Here is a 16,089-nt window from a genome sequence, read left to right as displayed (position 1 = left end):
CGGCCGGGCATCACGCTCCTTCCTTGGATGGACAACATTCGCAGTTGACACTTTGTGTCATTTTATCCGAGCAGACGGGCGCCGCGAGGCGGACCGTCCGGGGCGACTCTCGGCCTGTGTTTTCGGAGCCGGCCGGGCATCACGCTCCCTCCTTGGATGGACAACATTCGTAGTTGACACTTTGTGTCATTTTATCCGAGCAGACGGGCGCCGCGAGGCGACCGTCCGGGGCGACTCTCGGCCTGTGTTTAAGGAGCCGGCCGGGCATCACGCTCCTTCCTTGGATGGACAACATTCGTAGTTGACACTTTGTGTCATTTTATCCGAGCGGGCGGGCGCCGCGAGGCGGACCGTCCGGGGCGACTCTCGGCCTGTGTTTAAGGAGCCGGCCGGGCATCACGCTCCTTCCTTGGATGGACAACATTCGCAGTTGACACTTTGTGTCATTTTATCCGAGCAGACGGGCGCCGCGAGGCGGACCGTCCGGGGCGACTCTCGGCCTGTGTTTTCGGAGCCGGCCGGGCATCACGCTCCCTCCTTGGATGGACAACATTCGTAGTTGACACTTTGTGTCATTTTATCCGAGCAGACGGGCGCCGCGAGGCGGACCGTCCGGGGCGACTCTCGGCCTGTGTTTAAGGAGCCGGCCGGGCATCACGCTCCTTCCTTGGATGGACAACATTCGCAGTTGACACTTTGTGTCATTTTGTTCGGCCTGTGTTTAAGGAGGCGGCCGTCCTCCACTCGGTCCGTGTTTAAGGAGCGACACTCGCGCTCCGGTTCGGCCTGTATTTAGGGAGGCGGCCGTCCTCCGCTTGGTCTGTGTTAAGGGCGACACTCTGTCCATGTTTGAGGAGCCTGGCCCTGACGCTCCTCTCCGGCCTGTGTTTAAGGAGGCGGCCGTCCTCCCCTTGGTCCGTGTTAAGGGCGACACTCGGTCCATGTTTGAGGAGCCTGGCCCTGACGCTCCTCTCCGGCCTGTGTTTAAGGAGGCGGCCGTCCTCCCCTTGGTCCGTGTTAAGGGCGACACTCGGTCCATGTTTGAGGAGCCTGGCCCTGACGCTCCTCTCCGGCCTGTGTTTAAGGAGGCGGCCGTCCTCCCCTTGGTCTGTGTTAAGGGCGACACTCGGTCCATGTTTGAGGAGCCTGGCCCTGACGCTCCTCTCCGGCCTGTGTTTAAGGAGGCGGCCGTCCTCCCCTTGGTCCGTGTTAAGGGCGACACTCGGTCCATGTTTGAGGAGCCTGGCCCTGACGCTCCTCTCCGGCCTGTGTTTAAGGAGGCGGCCGTCCTCCCCTTGGTCCGTGTTAAGGGCGACACTCGGTCCATGTTTGAGGAGCCTGGCCCTGACGCTCCTCTCCGGCCTGTGTTTAAGGAGGCGGCCGTCCTCCCCTTGGTCTGTGTTAAGGGCGACACTCGGTCCATGTTTGAGGAGCCTGGCCCTGACGCTCCTCTCCGGCCTGTGTTTAAGGAGGCGGCCGTCCTCCCCTTGGTCTGTGTTAAGGGCGACACTCGGTCCATGTTTGAGGAGCCTGGCCCTGACGCTCCTCTCCGGCCTGTGTTTAAGGAGGCGGCCGTCCTCCCCTTGGTCTGTGTTAAGGGCGACACTCGGTCCATGTTTGAGGAGCCTGGCCCTGACGCTCCTCTCCGGCCTGTGTTTAAGGAGGCGGCCGTCCTCCCCTTGGTCTGTGTTAAGGGCGACACTCGGTCCGTGTTTAAGGAGCGGCCCTCGCGCTCCGGTTCGGCCTGTATTTAGGGAGGCGGCCGTCCTCCGCTTGGTCTGTGTTAAGGGCGACACTCGGTCCGTGTTTAAGGAGCCGGCCCTGACGCTCCTCTTCGGCCTGTGTTTAAGGAGGCGGCCGTCCTCCACTTCCTTCCATGCACCACCACATTCGCAGTTGACACTTTGCCATTTTTTCAGAGAGGTGACACTTAGTCGTTTTTTCGAAAGTTGACACTTAGTCGTTTTTTCGAAAGTTGACACTTTGCCGTTTTTTCAGAGAGGCGACACTTAGTCGTTTTTTCGAAAGTTGACACTTAGCCGTTTTTTCGAAAGTTGACACTTAGCCGTTTTTTCGAAAGTTGACACTTAGCCGTTTTTTCGAAAGTTGACACTTAGTCACTTTTTCGCCACAGTGACACCTCCAGCGCGTGCCACGGCGCTTTTCAGGTCTTCTATCCGACCTTGTGCTGTCGAGGACGGCGTGTCCGACGCCGTGGGGAGACCAGCACCATCTCCTCCATACTCGTAAACGGGGTGCTTTGGAAAACGGGGGGAAAGTCGATGAGTACACTGACTACTGGGACCATTTCATTGTACTCTGGCGCACCTGAAGACCAAAAAAGGTACTGCACCTTAGCCCGGGTACCTCACCCCCTGGTACCTCGAGGAGAACTTAGAAAAATTTCGACAAATTTTTGGTGAGCTCCAGGGAGAGAGGCTGATTTTTCGCTTTTTGAGGCCGACCGCCGAACCGGCGCGGGGCGGACTCACAAGCCCCGCAGAGCCGTGGGCACTTAGTCGTTTTTTCAGAGAGGCGACACTTAGTCGTTTTTTCAGAGGCGACACTTAGTCGTTTTTTCGAAAGTTGACACTTAGCCGTTTTTTCGAAAGTCGACACTTAGCCGTTTTTTTGGAAAGTTGACACTTAGTCGTTTTTTCGAAAGTTGACACTTAGTCGTTTTTTCGCCACAATTGGCTCTGAGCTCCAGGGGGAGAGCCTGGTTTTGCCTTATTTCAGGCCGGCTGGGGAACCGGCGCGGGTCGGATGCACGAGCCCGGCAGAGCCGTGGGCACTTAGAAAATTTTCGCCGATTAAGCTGGGACCTCCAGGCGGAGACCGGCATTCCTCGTCCTCGGGGTTCGACCCAGGAACCGGCGCTGGGCAGACGCCGTAGCCACGCAGAGCCGTGGGCACTTAGAAAATATTCGCCAAGTTGGCTCTGAGCTCCAGGCGGAGAGGCTGGTTTTGCCTTATTTCAGGCCGGCTGGGGAACCGGCGCGGGTCGGATGCACGAGCCCGCAGAGCCGTGGGCACTTTGCCATTTTCTCAGAGTCGACACTTAGTCGTTTTTTCAGAGAGGCGACACTCTGTCGTTTTTTCGAAAGTTGACACTTTGCCGTTTTTTCAGAGAGGCGACACTTAGCCGTTTTTTCAGAGATGTGACACTTAGCCGTTTTTTCAGAGATGTGACACTTAGCCGTTTTTTTCAGAGATGTGACACTTTGCCGTTTTTTCGAAAGTTGACACTTAGCCGTTTTTTCGAAAGTCGACACTTAGCCGTTTTTTCAGAGATGTGACACTTTGCCGTTTTTTCGAAAGTTGACACTTAGCCGTTTTTTCGAAAGTTGACACTTAGTCGTTTTTTCAGAGATGTGACACTTAGAAACTTTTTGCCAAGTTGGCTGTGAGCTCCAGGAGGAGACCGTTATTTTTCGTCATTCGAGGCCGACTGCGGAACCGGCGCTGGGCGGACGCCAAAGCTCGGCAGGGCCGTGGGCACTTAGAAACTTTTTGCCAAGTTGGCTGTGAGCTCCAGGAGGAGACCGTTATTTTTCGTCATTCGAGGCCGACTGCGGAACCGGCGCTGGGCGGACGCCAAAGCTCGGCAGGGCCGTGGGCACTTAGAAACTTTTTGCCAAGTTGGCTGTGAGCTCCAGGAGGAGACCGTTATTTTTCGTCATTCGAGGCCGACTGCGGAACCGGCGCTGGGCGGACGCCAAAGCTCGGCAGGGCCGTGGGCACTTAGAAACTTTTTGCCAAGTTGGCTGTGAGCTCCAGGAGGAGACCGTTATTTTTCGTCATTCGAGGCCGACTGCGGAACCGGCGCTGAGCGGACGCCAAAGTTCGGCAGGGCCGTGGGCACTTAGAAACTTTTTGCCAAGTTGGCTGTGAGCTCCAGGAGGAGACCGTTATTTTTCGTCATTCGAGGCCGACTGCGGAACCGGCGCTGAGCGGACGCCAAAGTTCGGCAGGGCCGTGGGCACTTAGAAACTTTTTGCCAAGTTGGCTGTGAGCTCCAGGAGGAGACCGTTATTTTTCGTCATTCGAGGCCGACTGCGGAACCGGCGCTGGGCGGACGCCAAAGCTCGGCAGGGCCGTGGGCACTTAGAAACTTTTTGCCAAGTTGGCTGTGAGCTCCAGGAGGAGACCGTCATTTTTCGTCATTCGAGGCCGACTGCGGCACCGGCGCTGAGCGGACGCCAAAGCTCGGCAGGGCCGTGGGCACTTAGAAACTTTTTGCCAAGTTGGCTGTGAGCTCCAGGAGGAGACCGTTATTTTTCGTCATTCGAGGCCGACTGCGGAACCGGCGCTGGGCGGACGCCAAAGCTCGGCAGGGCCGTGGGCACTTAGAAACTTTTTGCCAAGTTGGCTGTGAGCTCCAGGAGGAGACCGTCATTTTTCGTCATTCGAGGCCGACTGCGGCACCGGCGCTGAGCGGACGCCAAAGCTCGGCAGGGCCGTGGGCACTTTGCCACTTTTTCGCCACAATTGGCTGTGAGCTCCAGGAGGAGACCGTTATTTTTCGTCATTCTAGGCCGGTTGCAGAACCGGCGCGGCTCGGATGCACGAGCCCGCAGAGCCGTGGGCACTTAGAAAAATTTCAGAGAGGCGACACTTTGCCATTTTTTCAGAGAGGTGACACTTAGTCGTTTTTTCGAAAGTTGACACTTAGCCGTTTTTTCGAAAGTTGACACTTAGTCGTTTTTTCGAAAGTTGACACTTAGTCGTTTTTTCGCCAAAGTGCCCACCTCCAGCGCGTGCCACGGCGCTTTCCAGGTCTTCTATCCGACCTTGTGCTGTCGAGGACGGCGTGTCCGACGCCGTGGGGAGACCAGCACCATCTCCTCCATACTCGTAAACGAGGTGCTTTGGAAAACGGGGGGAAAGTCGATGAGTACACTGACTACTGGGACCATTTCATTGTACTCTGGCGCACCTGAAGACCAAAAAAGGTACTGCACCTTAGCCCGGGTACCTCACCCCCTGGTACCTCGAGGTGAGCTCCAGGGAGAGAGGCTGATTTTTTGCTTTTTGAGGCCGACCACCGAACCGGCGCGGGGCGGACTCACAAGCCCCGCAGAGCCGTGGGCACTTAGTCGTTTTTTCGAAAGTTGACACTTAGTCGTTTTTTCGCCGATTTTGCTGGGACCTCCAGGCGAGGACCGGCGTTTTTCGTCTTCCGGGTCCGACCCGGGAACCAGCGCCGAGCGGACACATTCGCTCGCTAGTGCCGTTGGCACTTAGAAAATTTTTCGTTTGTCATGAGCTCCGGGCGGAGACCGGCGTTTTTCGTCTTCCGGGTCCGACCCGGGAACCAGCGCCGAGCGGACACATTCGCTCGCAAGTGCCGTTGGCACTTAGAAAATTTTTCGTTTGTCATGAGCTCCGGGCGGAGAGCGGCGTTTTTCGTCTTCCGGGTTCGACCCGGGAACCAGCGCCGAGCGGACACATTCGCTCGCTAGTGCCGTTGGCACTTAGAAAATTTTTCGTTTGTCATGAGCTCCGGGCGGAGACCGGCGTTTTTTGTCTTCCGGGTTCGACCCGGGAACCAGCGCCGAGCGGACACATTCGCTCGCTAGTGCCGTTGGCACTTAGAAAATTTTTCGTTTGTCATGAGCTCCGGGCGGAGAGCGGCGTTTTTCGTCTTCCGGGTTCGACCCGGGAACCAGCGCCGAGCGGACACATTCGCTCGCTAGTGCCGTTGGCACTTAGAAAATTTTTCGTTTGTCATGAGCTCCGGGCGGAGAGCGGCGTTTTTCGTCTTCCGGGTTCGACCCGGGAACCAGCGCCGAGCGGACACATTCGCTCGCTAGTGCCGTTGGCACTTAGAAAATTTTTCGTTTGTCATGAGCTCCGGGCGGAGAGCGGCGTTTTTCGTCTTCCGGGTTCGACCCGGGAACCAGCGCCGAGCGGACACATTCGCTCGCTAGTGCCGTTGGCACTTAGAAAATTTTTCGTTTGTCATGAGCTCCGGGCGGAGAGCGGCGTTTTTCGTCTTCCGGGTTCGACCCGGGAACCAGCGCCGAGCGGACACATTCGCTCGCTAGTGCCGTTGGCACTTAGAAAATTTTTCGTTTGTCATGAGCTCCGGGCGGAGAGCGGCGTTTTTCGTCTTCCGGGTTCGACCCGGGAACCAGCGCCGAGCGGACACATTCGCTCGCTAGTGCCGTTGGCACTTAGAAAATTTTTCGTTTGTCATGAGCTCCGGGCGGAGACCGGCATTTTTCGTCATTCGAGGCCGACGGGGGAACCAGCCGGAGCGGACACGTTTGCTCGGAAGAGCCGTTGGCACTTAGAAAAAATTCCGTGTCTCGTGAGCTCCAGGGGGGACAGGCTGGTTTTATTCATCCGTAGCCGACATGGGAACCAGCGCGGAGCGGATTGGTGTTGCGCTGCCATATACCTCATCTCTCTCAAGAGTCCCCCCCTTATACGTGCCGATGGTGTTTTGGAAAACGGGGGGTAACTGGATGAGTACACTGACTAGTGGGACCAAGTACACTAATAGCCCCTGGTACCTAAAATGGAAGTATAGAGGCCGACTTTCGGGCAAGATCACGCCGTGTTAGGCTTCCAGGACCTCGGCTAAGCAATTTTAACGGGTCGCCCGGTTCTTTTTTGATCCAGCCCGGTTCTTTTTTTTATCCAGCCTGGTTCTTTTTACACTTCCAGCTGGAGCTCGGGAGCGGCTTTTTGCACAAGAACACGCCGTGTTAGGCTTCCAGGACCTCGGCTAAGCAATTTTAACGGGTTGCCCGGTTCTTTTTTGAACCAGCCCGGTTCTTTTTTTTATCCAGCCTGGTTCTTTTTACACTTCCAGCTGGAGCTCGGGAGCGGCTTTTTGCACAAGAACACGCCGTGTTAGGCTTCCAGGACCTCGGCTAAGCAATTTTAACGGGTCGCCCGGTTCTTTTTTGATCCAGCCCGGTTCTTTTTTTTATCCAGCCTGGTTCTTTTTACACTTCCAGCTGGAGCTCGGGAGCGGCTTTTTGCACAAGATCACGCCGTGTTAGGCTTCCAGGACCTCGGCTAAGCAATTTTAACGGGTCGCCCGGTTCTTTTTTTTATCCAGCCCGGTTCTTTTTTTTATCCAGCCCGGTTCTTTTTACACTTCCAGCTGGAGCTCGGGAGCGGCTTTTTGCACAAGATCACGCCGTGTTAGGCTTCCAGGACCTCGGCTAAGCAATTTTAACGGGTCGCCCGGTTCTTTTTTGATCCAGCCCGGTTCTTTTTTTTATCCAGCCTGGTTCTTTTTACACTTCCAGCTGGAGCTCGGGAGCGGCTTTTTGCACAAGAACACGCCGTGTTAGGCTTCCAGGACCTCGGCTAAGCAATTTTAACGGGTTGCCCGGTTCTTTTTTGAACCAGCCCGGTTCTTTTTTTTATCCAGCCTGGTTCTTTTTACACTTCCAGCTGGAGCTCGGGAGCGGCTTTTTGCACAAGAACACGCCGTGTTAGGCTTCCAGGACCTCGGCTAAGCAATTTTAACGGGTCGCCCGGTTCTTTTTTGATCCAGCCCGGTTCTTTTTTTTATCCAGCCTGGTTCTTTTTACACTTCCAGCTGGAGCTCGGGAGCGGCTTTTTGCACAAGATCACGCCGTGTTAGGCTTCCAGGACCTCGGCTAAGCAATTTTAACGGGTCGCCCGGTTCTTTTTTTTATCCAGCCCGGTTCTTTTTTTATCCAGCCCGGTTCTTTTTACACTTCCAGCTGGAGCTCGGGAGCGGCTTTTTGCACAAGATCACGCCGTGTTAGGCTTCCAGGACCTCGGCTAAGCAATTTTAACGGGTCGCCCGGTTCTTTTTTGATCCAGCCCGGTTCTTTTTTTTATCCAGCCTGGTTCTTTTTACACTTCCAGCTGGAGCTCGGGAGCGGCTTTTTGCACAAGAACACGCCGTGTTAGGCTTCCAGGACCTCGGCTAAGCAATTTTAACGGGTCGCCCGGTTCTTTTTTTTATCCAGCCCGGTTCTTTTTTTATCCAGCCCGGTTCTTTTTACACTTCCAGCTGGAGCTCGGGAGCGGCTTTTTGCACAAGATCACGCCGTGTTAGGCTTCCAGGACCTCGGCTAAGCAATTTTAACGGGTCGCCCGGTTCTTTTTTGATCCAGCCCGGTTCTTTTTTTTATCCAGCCCGGTTCTTTTTACACTTCCAGCTGGAGCTTGGGAGCGGCTTTTTGCACAAGAACACGCCGTGTTAGGCTTCCAGGACCTCGGCTAAGCAATTTTAACGGGTCGCCCGGTTCTTTTTTGATCCAGCCCGGTTCTTTTTTTATCCAGCCCGGTTCTTTTTACACTTCCAGCTGGAGCTCGGGAGCGGCTTTTTGCACAAGATCACGCCGGGTTAGGCTTCCAGGACCTCGGCTAAGCAATTTTAACGGGCCACCCGGTTCTTTTTTGATCCAGCCCGGTTCTTTTTTTTATCCAGCCTGGTTCTTTTTACACTTCCAGCTGGAGCTCGGGAGCGGCTTTTTGCACAAGAACACGCCGTGTTAGGCTTCCAGGACCTCGGCTAAGCAATTTTAACGGGTTGCCCGGTTCTTTTTTGAACCAGCCCGGTTCTTTTTTTTATCCAGCCTGGTTCTTTTTACACTTCCAGCTGGAGCTCGGGAGCGGCTTTTTGCACAAGAACACGCCGTGTTAGGCTTCCAGGACCTCGGCTAAGCAATTTTAACGGGTCGCCCGGTTCTTTTTTGATCCAGCCCGGTTCTTTTTTTTATCCAGCCTGGTTCTTTTTACACTTCCAGCTGGAGCTCGGGAGCGGCTTTTTGCACAAGATCACGCCGTGTTAGGCTTCCAGGACCTCGGCTAAGCAATTTTAACGGGTCGCCCGGTTCTTTTTTTTATCCAGCCCGGTTCTTTTTTTATCCAGCCCGGTTCTTTTTACACTTCCAGCTGGAGCTCGGGAGCGGCTTTTTGCACAAGATCACGCCGTGTTAGGCTTCCAGGACCTCGGCTAAGCAATTTTAACGGGTCGCCCGGTTCTTTTTTGATCCAGCCCGGTTCTTTTTTTTATCCAGCCTGGTTCTTTTTACACTTCCAGCTGGAGCTCGGGAGCGGCTTTTTGCACAAGAACACGCCGTGTTAGGCTTCCAGGACCTCGGCTAAGCAATTTTAACGGGTCGCCCGGTTCTTTTTTTTATCCAGCCCGGTTCTTTTTTTATCCAGCCCGGTTCTTTTTACACTTCCAGCTGGAGCTCGGGAGCGGCTTTTTGCACAAGATCACGCCGTGTTAGGCTTCCAGGACCTCGGCTAAGCAATTTTAACGGGTCGCCCGGTTCTTTTTTGATCCAGCCCGGTTCTTTTTTTTATCCAGCCCGGTTCTTTTTACACTTCCAGCTGGAGCTTGGGAGCGGCTTTTTGCACAAGAACACGCCGTGTTAGGCTTCCAGGACCTCGGCTAAGCAATTTTAACGGGTCGCCCGGTTCTTTTTTGATCCAGCCCGGTTCTTTTTTTATCCAGCCCGGTTCTTTTTACACTTCCAGCTGGAGCTCGGGAGCGGCTTTTTGCACAAGATCACGCCGGGTTAGGCTTCCAGGACCTCGGCTAAGCAATTTTAACGGGCCACCCGGTTCTTTTTTGATCCAGCCCGGTTCTTTTTTTTATCCAGCCTGGTTCTTTTTACACTTCCAGCTGGAGCTCGGGAGCGGCTTTTTGCACAAGAACACGCCGTGTTAGGCTTCCAGGACCTCGGCTAAGCAATTTTAACGGGTTGCCCGGTTCTTTTTTGAACCAGCCCGGTTCTTTTTTTTATCCAGCCTGGTTCTTTTTACACTTCCAGCTGGAGCTCGGGAGCGGCTTTTTGCACAAGAACACGCCGTGTTAGGCTTCCAGGACCTCGGCTAAGCAATTTTAACGGGTCGCCCGGTTCTTTTTTGATCCAGCCCGGTTCTTTTTTTTATCCAGCCTGGTTCTTTTTACACTTCCAGCTGGAGCTCGGGAGCGGCTTTTTGCACAAGATCACGCCGTGTTAGGCTTCCAGGACCTCGGCTAAGCAATTTTAACGGGTCGCCCGGTTCTTTTTTTTATCCAGCCCGGTTCTTTTTTTATCCAGCCCGGTTCTTTTTACACTTCCAGCTGGAGCTCGGGAGCGGCTTTTTGCACAAGATCACGCCGTGTTAGGCTTCCAGGACCTCGGCTAAGCAATTTTAACGGGTCGCCCGGTTCTTTTTTGATCCAGCCCGGTTCTTTTTTTTATCCAGCCTGGTTCTTTTTACACTTCCAGCTGGAGCTCGGGAGCGGCTTTTTGCACAAGAACACGCCGTGTTAGGCTTCCAGGACCTCGGCTAAGCAATTTTAACGGGTCGCCCGGTTCTTTTTTTTATCCAGCCCGGTTCTTTTTTTATCCAGCCCGGTTCTTTTTACACTTCCAGCTGGAGCTCGGGAGCGGCTTTTTGCACAAGATCACGCCGTGTTAGGCTTCCAGGACCTCGGCTAAGCAATTTTAACGGGTCGCCCGGTTCTTTTTTGATCCAGCCCGGTTCTTTTTTTTATCCAGCCCGGTTCTTTTTACACTTCCAGCTGGAGCTAGGGAGCGGCTTTTTGCACAAGAACACGCCGTGTTAGGCTTCCAGGACCTCGGCTAAGCAATTTTAACGGGTCGCCCGGTTCTTTTTTGATCCAGCCCGGTTCTTTTTTTATCCAGCCCGGTTCTTTTTACACTTCCAGCTGGAGCTCGGGAGCGGCTTTTTGCACAAGATCACGCCGGGTTAGGCTTCCAGGACCTCGGCTAAGCAATTTTAACGGGCCACCCGGTTCTTTTTTTTTATCCAGCCCGGTTCTTTTTTTTATCCAGCCTGGTTCTTTTTACACTTCCAGCTGGAGCTCGGGAGCGGCTTTTTGCACAAGATCACGCCGTGTTAGGCTTCCAGGACCTCGGCTAAGCAATTTTAACGGGTCGCCCGGTTCTTTTTTGATCCAGCCCGGTTCTTTTTTTTATCCAGCCTGGTTCTTTTTACACTTCCAGCTGGAGCTCGGGAGCGGCTTTTTGCACAAGATCACGCCGTGTTAGGCTTCCAGGACCTCGGCTAAGCAATTTTAACGGGTCGCCCGGTTCTTTTTTGATCCAGCCCGGTTCTTTTTTTTATCCAGCCCGGTTCTTTTTACACTTCCAGCTGGAGCTTGGGAGCGGCTTTTTGCACAAGAACACGCCGTGTTAGGCTTCCAGGACCTCGGCTAAGCAATTTTAACGGGTCGCCCGGTTCTTTTTTGATCCAGCCCGGTTCTTTTTTTATCCAGCCCGGTTCTTTTTACACTTCCAGCTGGAGCTCGGGAGCGGCTTTTTGCACAAGATCACGCCGGGTTAGGCTTCCAGGACCTCGGCTAAGCAATTTTAACGGGCCACCCGGTTCTTTTTTGATCCAGCCCGGTTCTTTTTACACTTCCAGCTGGAGCTCAGCAGCGGCTTTTTGCACAAGATCACGCCGGGTTAGGCTTCCAGGACCTCGCCTAAGCACTTCTAACGGGCCCTGGTCCACCCCTGCCAGCGCATTTCAAAACTTGGCATTAATTTCGACCTAAGAGACGAAGTCTGATTTTTTTCTACCACTTGGGCGGCCTTTTTGCACCCAGAACACCCGCACCGGCACCATAAATTCGAAGGGTGCCGAGTGCGTCGGCGCAGATTCTGCGACGGAGTGACACTTCCCTCTTGTGGACATTCGGCGGTAGGTGAAATGCGCACTCGGTCTTCTCTTTTCTTTTCCTTCCAGTGAAACTTTGGCAACATTCTGCGAGCTGCTGGCTTCCAGAACCTCGGCCAAGCAGGTGGAGGATTTTTTTCCACTTCCAGCTGGAGGTGAGGAGGGACTTTTTGGGCAAGATCACGCCGACTTAGCAAGCAAGGTGGAAGTGCCAGCATGCTCCGTGGCTGGAAGTGTGGATGTGCCAGCACCCTCCCTGCCTATGGAAGTGTGGAGCTCCAGCACCCTCCCTGCCTATGGAAGTGTGGAGCTCCAGCACCCTCCCTGCCTATGGAAGTGTGGAGCTCCAGCACCCTCCCTGCCTATGGAAGTGTGGAGCTCCAGCACCCTCCCTGCCTATGGAAGTGTGGAGCTCCAGCACCCTCCCTGCCTATGGAAGTGTGGAGCTCCAGCACCCTCCCTGCCTATGGAAGTGTGGAGCTCCAGCACCCTCCCTGCCTATGGAAGTGTGGAGCTCCAGCACCCTCCCTGCCTATGGAAGTGTGGAGCTCCAGCACCCTCCCTGCCTATGGAAGTGTGGAGCTCCAGCACCCTCCCTGCCTATGGAAGTGTGGAGCTCCAGCACCCTCCCTGCCTATGGAAGTGTGGAGCTCCAGCACCCTCCCTGCCTATGGAAGTGTGGAGCTCCAGCACCCTCCCTGCCTATGGAAGTGTGGAGCTCCAGCACCCTCCCTGCCTATGGAAGTGTGGAGCTCCAGCACCCTCCCTGCCTATGGAAGTGTGGAGCTCCAGCACCCTCCCTGCCTATGGAAGTGTGGAGCTCCAGCACCCTCCCTGCCTATGGAAGTGTGGAGCTCCAGCACCCTCCCTGCCTATGGAAGTGTGGAGCTCCAGCACCCTCCCTGCCTATGGAAGTGTGGAGCTCCAGCACCCTCCCTGCCTATGGAAGTGTGGAGCTCCAGCACCCTCCCTGCCTATGGAAGTGTGGAGCTCCAGCACCCTCCCTGCCTATGGAAGTGTGGAGCTCCAGCACCCTCCCTGCCTATGGAAGTGTGGAGCTCCAGCACCCTCCCTGCCTATGGAAGAGCCACCTCCGCGGGCATGCTGCTCAACCACGCCGGCCCAGAGTTCCAGCCGCTCGGCTACACTCTCTCACAAGCCCCGCCTGGAGCTCCCCAGCCCGCCCCTGGTACCTCAACTACCGAGGCCAGCCGCTCGACCAGGCCGGCCCAGAGTTCCAGCCGCTCGGCTTCACTCTCTCACAAGCCCCGCCTGGAGCTCCCCAGCCCGCCCCTGGTACCTCAACTACCGAGGCCAGCCGCTCGACCAGGCCGGCCGAGAGTTCCAGCCGCTCGGCTTCACTCTCTCACAAGACCCGCCTGGAGCTCCCCGCCCCACCCCTGGTACCTCAACTACCGAGGCCAGCCGCTCGACCACGCCGGCGCAGAGTTCCAGCCGCTCGGATAAGCTCTGTCACTCACCCGCCGCGCAGCCACCGGTAACGGGGAAATGTCGCCGCCTGGCGGACACGCCGTTGTAAATGAATGGGCTTTCGCACTTAGTGCAATTTTCGCCAACTCTCTGACTGGAGCTATGGAAGTATGGAGCTATGGAGCCACCAGCCACCCAGGCTGGAGCTATGGAGCCATGGAGCTCTGGTGCTATGGAGCTCTGGAGGTATGGAGCTATGGAGCTATGGAGCCCTGGAGCTCTGGAGGTATGGAGCTATGGTGCTATGGAGCTCTGAAGCCATGGAGCTCTGGTGCTATGGAGCTCTGGAGCTCTGGAGGTATGGAGCTCTGGAGGTATGGAGCTATGGAGCCCTGGAGCCCTGGAGCTATGGAGCCCTGGAGCTATGGAGCCCTGGAGCCCTGGAGCTATGGAGCCCTGGAGCTATGGAGCTATGGAGCCCTGGAGCTATGGAGCTATGGAGCTCTGGTGCTATGGAGCTATGGAGCTCTGGTGCTATGGAGCTATGGAGCTCTGGTGCTATGGAGCTATGGAGCTCTGGTGCTATGGAGCTATGGAGCTCTGGTGCTATGGAGCTATGGAGCTCTGGTGCTATGGAGCTATGGAGCTCTGGTGCTATGGAGCTATGGAGCTATGGAGCTCTGGTGCTATGGAGCTATGGAGCTCTGGTGCTATGGAGCTATGGAGCTCTGGTGCTATGGAGCTATGGAGCTCTGGTGCTATGGAGCTCTGGTGCTATGGAGCTATGGAGCTCTGGTGCTATGGAGCTCTGGAGCTCTGGAGGTATGGAGCTATGGAGCTATGGAGCCACCAGCCAGCACCCTCCGTGGCTGGATCAATGGAAGTGTTTTAGGTACCAGGCAGCCAAAGGGCCGAGGCCTCACGCTCGACCACGCCGGCGCAGAGTTCCAGCCGCTCGGATAAGCTCTGTCACTCACCCGCCGCGCAGCCACCGGTAACGGGGAAATGTCGCCGCCTTGTGGACACGCCGTTGTAAATGAATGGGCTTTCGCACTTAGTGCAATTTTAGCACACTCTCTGACTGGAGCTATGGAAGTATGGAGCTATGGAGCCACCAGCCACCCAGGCTGGAGCTATGGAGCTATGGAGCTCTGGTGCTATGGAGCTATGGAGCTCTGGTGCTATGGAGCTATGGAGCTCTGGTGCTATGGAGCTATGGAGCTCTGGTGCTATGGAGCTATGGAGCTCTGGTGCTATGGAGCTATGGAGCTCTGGTGCTATGGAGCTATGGAGCTCTGGTGCTATGGAGCTATGGAGCTCTGGTGCTATGGAGCTATGGAGCTCTGGTGCTATGGAGCTATGGAGCTCTGGTGCTATGGAGCTATGGAGCTCTGGTGCTATGGAGCTATGGAGCTATGGAGCCACCAGCCAGCACCCTCCGTGGCTGGATCAATGGAAGTGTTTTAGGTACCAGGCAGCCAAAGGGCCGGGGCCTCACGCTCGACCACGCCGGCGCAGAGTTCCAGCCGCTCGGATAAGCTCTGTCACTCACCCGCCACGCAGCCACCGGTAACGGGGAAATGTCGCCGCCTGGCGGACACGCCGTTGTAAATGAATGGGCTTTCGCACTTAGTGCAATTTTCGCCAACTCTCTGACTGGAGCTATGGAAGTATGGAGCTATGGAGCCACCAGCCACCCAGGCTGGAGCTATGGAGCTCTGGAGGTATGGAGCTATGGAGCCCTGGAGCTATGGAGCTATGGAGCCCTGGAGCTATGGAGCCCTGGAGCTATGGAGCTATGGAGCTCTGGTGCTATGGAGCTATGGAGCTCTGGTGCTATGGAGCTATGGAGCTCTGGTGCTATGGAGCTATGGAGCTCTGGTGCTATGGAGCTATGTAGCTCTGGTGCTATGGAGCTATGGAGCTCTGGTGCTATGGAGCTATGGAGCTCTGGTGCTATGGAGCTATGGAGCTCTGGTGCTATGGAGCTATGGAGCTCTGGTGCTATGGAGCTATGGAGCTATGGAGCCACCAGCCAGCACCCTCCGTGGCTGGATCAATGGAAGTGTTTTAGGTACCAGGCAGCCAAAGGGCCGGGGCCTCACGCTCGACCACGCCGGCGCAGAGTTCCAGCCGCTCGGATAAGCTCTGTCACTCACCCGCCACGCAGCCACCGGTAACGGGGAAATGTCGCCGCCTGGCGGACACGCCGTTGTAAATGAATGGGCTTTCGCACTTAGTGCAATTTTCGCCAACTCTCTGACTGGAGCTATGGAAGTATGGAGCTATGGAGCCACCAGCCACCCAGGCTGGAGCTATGGAGCTCTGGAGGTATGGAGCTATGGAGCCCTGGAGCTATGGAGCTATGGAGCCCTGGAGCTATGGAGCCCTGGAGCTATGGAGCTATGGAGCTCTGGTGCTATGGAGCTATGGAGCTCTGGTGCTATGGAGCTATGGAGCTCTGGTGCTATGGAGCTATGGAGCTCTGGTGCTATGGAGCTATGGAGCTCTGGTGCTATGGAGCTATGGAGCTATGGAGCCACCAGCCAGCACCCTCCGTGGCTGGATCAATGGAAGTGTTTTAGGTACCAGGCAGCCAAAGGGCCGGGGCCTCACGCTCGACCACGCCGGCGCAGAGTTCCAGCCGCTCGGATAAGCTCTGTCACTCACCCGCCGCGCAGCCACCGGTAACGGGGAAATGTCGCCGCCTGGCGGACACGCCCTTGTAAATGAATGGGCTTTCGCACTTAGTGCAATTTTCGCCAACTCTCTGACTGGAGCTATGGAAGTATGGAGCTATGGAGCCACCAGCCACCCAGGCTGGAGCTATGGAGCTCTGGTGCTATGGAGCTCTGGTGCTATGGAGCTATGGAGCTCTGGTGCTATGGAGCTATGGAGCTCTGGTGCTATGGAGCTATGGAGCTCTGGTGCTATGGAGCTCTGGTGCTATGGAGCTATGGAGCTCTGGTGCTATGGAGCTATGGAGCTCTGGTGCTATGGAGCTATGGAGCTATG

Source organism: Syngnathus leptorhynchus, unplaced genomic scaffold (genome assembly GCF_054491065.1).
Source record: "Syngnathus leptorhynchus isolate UIUO unplaced genomic scaffold, UIUO_Slep HiC_scaffold_118, whole genome shotgun sequence".
Classification (NCBI taxonomy): Eukaryota; Metazoa; Chordata; class Actinopteri; order Syngnathiformes; family Syngnathidae; genus Syngnathus; species Syngnathus leptorhynchus.
The sequence above is the reverse complement of the archived record's forward strand: the minus strand, read 5'-3'. Positions refer to the sequence as shown.